We start from the raw sequence: 5,625 nt of genomic DNA, 5'->3' as shown, positions 1-5,625 counted from the left end.
CCATGCCGCAATCCCTTCTCCTCCATTCTCCTCTCGGGATCTTGGGCACGCATGCACACGCACCCGGCGTGAGTTTTAAGCCACGGGGTCCGGGACACGAACTGTGGTCGACTTCGTGGGAGTTCAGCGACATAGCCATTATGTTAACTGCTGGTTCCCCCATATTAACCATTTTTAAGTGTACAGTTCAGTGGTATTAAATATTCATAAAGTTGCACAACCGTTATCACCATCTATCTTTTTTTTTTCTTTTTTTTGGAGAGGTTTTTGCTATAGGGCGCGTGCGCTCGCCAGACAGACAGAGAGAGACAGAGAGACAGAAAACGAGAAATCACCCCCCGGGGGGATGGCCACGCTGCAATCCCTTCTCCTCCATTCTCCTCTCAGGATCTTGGGCACGCACGCACACGTGCCTGGCGTGAGTTTTAAGCCACCGGGTCTGGGACGCGAACCACGGTCAACTACGTGGGAGTCCAGCGACATAGCCATTCCGCTAACTGCTGGTTCCCACCACCATCTATCTTCATAACTCTTTTCATCTTGGAAAACTGAACCTCTGGAGCCAGTCTGTAGCCTGGTGGTTACATGAGCTGGTTCCGACATGGCTAACTACACGGTTGGAGTCTCAGACCTGACAACTTGAAAACATGCCAGGAACATGATGTGCATGCCCCAAATCCCAAAAGGAGGGAGAAATGGAGGGCAAGGAATTGCAGCATGGCCATTCCTCCATGGGGTACTTTCTTGCTTTCTCTCTCTCTGTCTCTGTCTCTCTCTGGTAAGAACATGCACCCTTAGCAATTAAAGACAAGAAACATGAACAGAAAAAAAAAAACAACAGTGAACCTCTGTATCCATTCAACAGTAACTCTCCACCCCTTCCACCCCCTCCTGGCAACCAACATTCAACTGCCTATGAATTTGTCTCCTTGACGTACCTCATGTGAGTGGAGTCACATGCTATTTGTCTTTTTGTGGTGCGCTTATTTTGCTTGTCCTCTAGGTGCATCTATGTTATAGCATGTATCAGAATTTCTTTCCTGTTTAAGGCTGAAAACCATTCCATTGTGTTTTGCTTATCCATTTATTTGTCAATGGACACTTGGATTGCTTCCATGCTTTAGCTATCCTGAATAATACTGTTAGAAACGTGGATGTACAAATATCTCTTTGAGACTCTATTTTCAATTTATTCAGGTATATATCCAGACACTGATTACTCTGTTCACTCCCTAAGCAATCTCATTCAACTCCTCCAACCTTTGCTCATTATCTCATCAGCATGCGCACTTTCCCTGCTCGAGAACCCCCAGGTTAGCCTAAGTACTAGATATACTTGATTCTTATTCACTGGTGAGTGCATTGCATCATCTGTCTGGACATCTAAATAAATTCCTGGTGAGCAATTATGCCCACTCTGGGCAAAGTGATCCAAATAACTTTCTAGGTTATTATCAGTACATCCCCAAACTGTTCCCACCTCCAGTTTCAGAAATCTGTATTCAACATGCTTTCGACATCATTCTATCAATGTCACTTTTTTGATGAATTTCCTCCTAGAGTTTTTGCCCTCCTCCAGTCCGCCATATTGACTAATGCCCTTCACTGCTATGGTTTTAGATTTTCCCCTGGCGATCATCTTACCTTTCTCATGAGTTGAGATCTTGTTTCCTGGATTCCATTTTCTCTTCTTTTGTTTTGGTTGAACAAATCTTCTGATAGCTGACTGAGAAATGGCCCTGTGAGGTAATGTTTTTTTGACTTTATATGTTTGGAAACATCTATATTGCGACCCCCTCTACTTAATTAATAATTTGGCTACAAATAGAATTCTAGATTGGAAATCATTCCCTTCTACTATCTTGTATTGTAGCATCCAGGGTTGCCAATAAGTCTAAAACCATTCTGAAACCTGATTCTTTTAGAATCTTGTTTTCTTTTCTGAAAGCTTTTAGAATATTCTCTTTGTCCACAGAGTTCTGCAGTTTCATAATGAGGTGTCTCAGGGTAGGCTTGTTTTCATCCATTGTACTGAGAGCTCAATAAGCCCTTTCAATTTGGAAAGTCATGTCCTTTTGTTCCAGGAAATTTTCTAGAATTGTTTCTTTGATAATTTCCCCCCTTCTATTTTCTGTTCTTTCTCCCTGGAACTTTCATTATTCAGATATTGAACTTCCTGGACTAGTCTGTACCATTTTTTACCACCCCTCCCCTTTCTGCCTTTTTATACTTTTGTTTTACTTTCTGAGATATTCCTTCAACTTACATTTTAAACTTTGACCTGAAATTTTCTTTTAAACTATGGTATTTTTACTATCCAAGAGCTTATTTTTGCCTTCCAATTGCTACTTTAAGAAATGTGTAGTCTATAGTGTGTGTTTTGTGGCTATAATATCTTACAATATTTCTCTATAAATTCTTGAAAATATTAATAATAGGTTTTTGTCTCCATCCTTATTTTTCCTAGTTACTTTTCTGTATTAGTTTGTTTTGGCCTCTCTCTTATTAGAATAGTCTGTCAACTGTCTAGAGAGCCTTGCCTGTCTTTCCATAGCTAGGAGAGAGGCACTACAAAGGTTTCTGGAAGTGTATTTTGGTTGGACTTGTGAACCGCCATTTTCACTGAAGGCTAATCTATTGTTCCAAACTATGGGAAGGAGGTGAGGGTAGAATGCTTGGGTTCTTGACATTCGGTTATAAACGTTGGGTAGGTTGCTAGATTAGAGTTTGGATTTTTGGGGGACTGGCAAGTCAGTTACTACTCAACTATAGTTTCCCAGCATCCAAATAGCAGTGTTACTGCTATTTCATCTTCCATTATGTATGAGCTTGTAGACTTCTACTTAAAAAAAAATCATTTACAATAGTTTGGTGGCATTTCAGGAGGAACAGACATTACCATGAGTGTTATCTACTATTTCTAATAGGAATTAAAGCATACACACCCTTAATATATGATTATTAAAGTGTCTGCCTTTTGCGCCTTTGCTAAATTTGCCAGCCGCATCCCGTGTCCATCCTGTACTCTAGTTGCCTTTCATTTTCTTGAATTCACCATGTCCATGTTATAAAATACCATGTGCTGGGACCAGCAGATGGCATAATGGTTACGTTGCTGGACTCCCATGTAGTCAACTGTGGTTCGAGTCCTGGGCCCAGTGGCTTCGGCTCATGCTGTGTGTGTGTGTACATGTGTGCCCAAAATCCCAATAGGAGAATAGAGGAGAAGGGATTTTGGCATGGCTATCCCCCCTGAGGGAGGGGGTGATTTCTCACTTTCTATCTCTCTGTCTCTTTCTGTCTTTCTAGTGAGTGCATGTGCACTATAGCAAAAATCTCTCTTAAAATAAATAAATAAATAAATAAAACAAAATACCATGTGCTTTATTTTATTTTGTTTTTGAATCAGGATTAAATAAAAATTTCTGCCTTACTTTTGATTGTTATATCTCTTTAATTTCTTTTAATCTACAAATGCCCCTCCCCCATTTTTTCCTCTTTATTTTTTTTTCATGAACAAATATTGACATGGATATGGAACACTTTGAAAAATCCAGGTCAGTAAACTTGTAAAATATCTTACATTGTGGACTTGTCTGATTGCTAAACATTTTTATCAGGAATACTACATGGGTAGTAGGAATACCTTTTATTGCCTTACATTAGGGAATGTGTGGCCCATCTCTATTGGTGATGCTACATTTTTTAAAAAAGAATTATTTAATTTAATTTATTTATTCATTTTAAATTTGACCAGAGATGGGGAGAGAGAGAGAGAAAGTGAGAAAGTAAGCTGCCGGGTCTGGGACTTGAGTCATGGTTGGCCATGTGGGAGTCCAGTGCCCCTAGCCACCACACCACTTGCTGGGGCTATGGGTTACTTTTTTTTTTTTGGAGAGAGAGGATTTTGCTATAGGGTGCGTGTGCTCACTGGAGAGACAACGAGAAAGAGAGACAGGAAGCGAGAAATCACCTCCCCCAGGGGGATGGCCACACCACAATCTCTTCTCCATTATCCTCTCAGGGTTTTGCACATGCATGCACATGTGCCTGGGGTGAGTTTCAAGTCCTGGGTCCAGGACTCAAACTGCTGCTGACCAAGTGAGAGTCCAGTGCCTTAACCACTATGGCTCCTGCTGGCCCCCTTACATTTCATCACTTGAGTAAAGGCATAACAGACAATCTCTCTATTGTGAATATAATCCTTGCAGAATTATCACTGCTATGGTCTGAATGTTTGTATATGATCCCAAATTTATATGTTGAAACTAATCCCCACTGAGATAGTATCAGAGTGGGGCTTTTGTGAGGTGATTGTCCTGAAGGTGGAAGAAAGAGTAGGATGTTTTTGGTAGAAGAGCTGCATTTCTGAACTTAGCTGCTCCTAACAGGATTTGCTTGGACTGACCAAAAGGCATAAGGTTTTAGTTTCCTAAGGTATTATCTCCTGATGACTTTCACATCCATGTGCAGAGTTCAGTTACAGCACTGGCCTCTTGCCAGAAGCTTAGTTCTGATGGATGCAATGTGATACGTTGAAATTGATAGTGTTAAAAATGAGGACCTTTAGTTGATGACACATCTGTATCCTATACACAATAATACCGAAGGGTATAACTGATGAATTGTATATTGGTTAGAAATGGTGTTAGATATTTACTCATGTAAATTTTTTTAAAAAATTTACTTTATTTTATATACAAATAGCCAGCATTTCTTTCACTGGGTGGATATCTTGGACAATCCATTCAAGGAAGATCATTTAGTCCAACTTGACAAAGCCTATGTCCTTCGCGTACTGACGGAAACACTGACGGCACATGTTGAGGCCGTATTTCTGGATCAGACCGTGTTGGTTTGAGCACACGCGGCAAGAGCGAGAGCCCAGGCCGAATTTTCACGAGTGGCTCCAGTAAAGCTGCTGATGACCCATCCTGCTTCCAGCGGAGCAATGAAGCAAAAGGGCTCATGTAAACTTCTATAGTACAAATTATATAACAATGAAAAACATGAATGTTATGCCATTATAATACTTAGGCATGGTGTAACAGGAGGGGAGAATTGGCCCTTTTCATTTTTATTTTTCAATGTATGCTTCAACCCTGGTAGTTTATATTCTTCAAAACTATTCTGGGGCCAGCAGGTGGCATAGTGGTTAAGGTGCTAGACTCCTACATGACCAACCATAGTTCAAGTCCCAGACCTGGCTGCTTGAAACTCATTCTGTGTGTGTGTGTGTGTGTGTGTGTGTGTGTGTGTGTGTGTGAACATGTGTATATGCAAAATCCTACGAGGAGAATGAGGAGAGGGGATTATGGTGTGGCCATTCCCCCTTGGGGGGGGGGAATCACCCCCTTGGGGCTGATTTCTCACTTTACCTCTCACTGTCTCTCTCTCCAGCTAATGTACACACCCCAAAAACCTTAAACACAAAACAAAAACTATTCTGCTAATTTATGTTTCATATCATTTGGATGTTTTTGCAACTTCTTTGTTCTTCCTATACTCATTCGCAAGTAGATCATTTACTTAGGTCCCTAGGTCTCTTAAAATGTGTGATAAAATATATAGAATTATCTCTCAAACAGACAAATGTAGGTCTTATTCCTGAACGAGCCTGGAGGT

The 5,625-nt window shown here is 40.8% G+C and overlaps 1 long non-coding RNA gene and 1 pseudogene across 1 annotated transcript in view; both read right to left on the bottom strand.

Annotated features, from left to right (window-relative positions):
• LOC102501693 (uncharacterized) overlaps positions 1-1,859 on the bottom strand; it is a 4,527-nt gene extending 2,668 nt beyond the window's left edge. Inside the window, exon 1 of the long non-coding RNA XR_337477.2 lies at positions 1,645-1,859. This is a non-coding gene — a long non-coding RNA (uncharacterized LOC102501693). The remainder of the gene's footprint in view (positions 1-1,644) is intronic.
• A 2,871-nt stretch (positions 1,860-4,730) lies between these two features.
• On the bottom strand, positions 4,731-4,942 carry LOC102501272 (40S ribosomal protein S29-like; annotated as a pseudogene).
• Positions 4,943-5,625: the final 683 nt, after the last annotated feature.

This window comes from Tupaia chinensis, unplaced genomic scaffold, assembly GCF_000334495.1.
Source record: "Tupaia chinensis unplaced genomic scaffold, TupChi_1.0 Scaffold146650_1, whole genome shotgun sequence".
Taxonomy (NCBI): Eukaryota; Metazoa; Chordata; class Mammalia; order Scandentia; family Tupaiidae; genus Tupaia; species Tupaia belangeri.
Note: the sequence above shows the minus strand (reverse complement) of the source record. Positions and strands in the feature narration are given on the sequence as shown.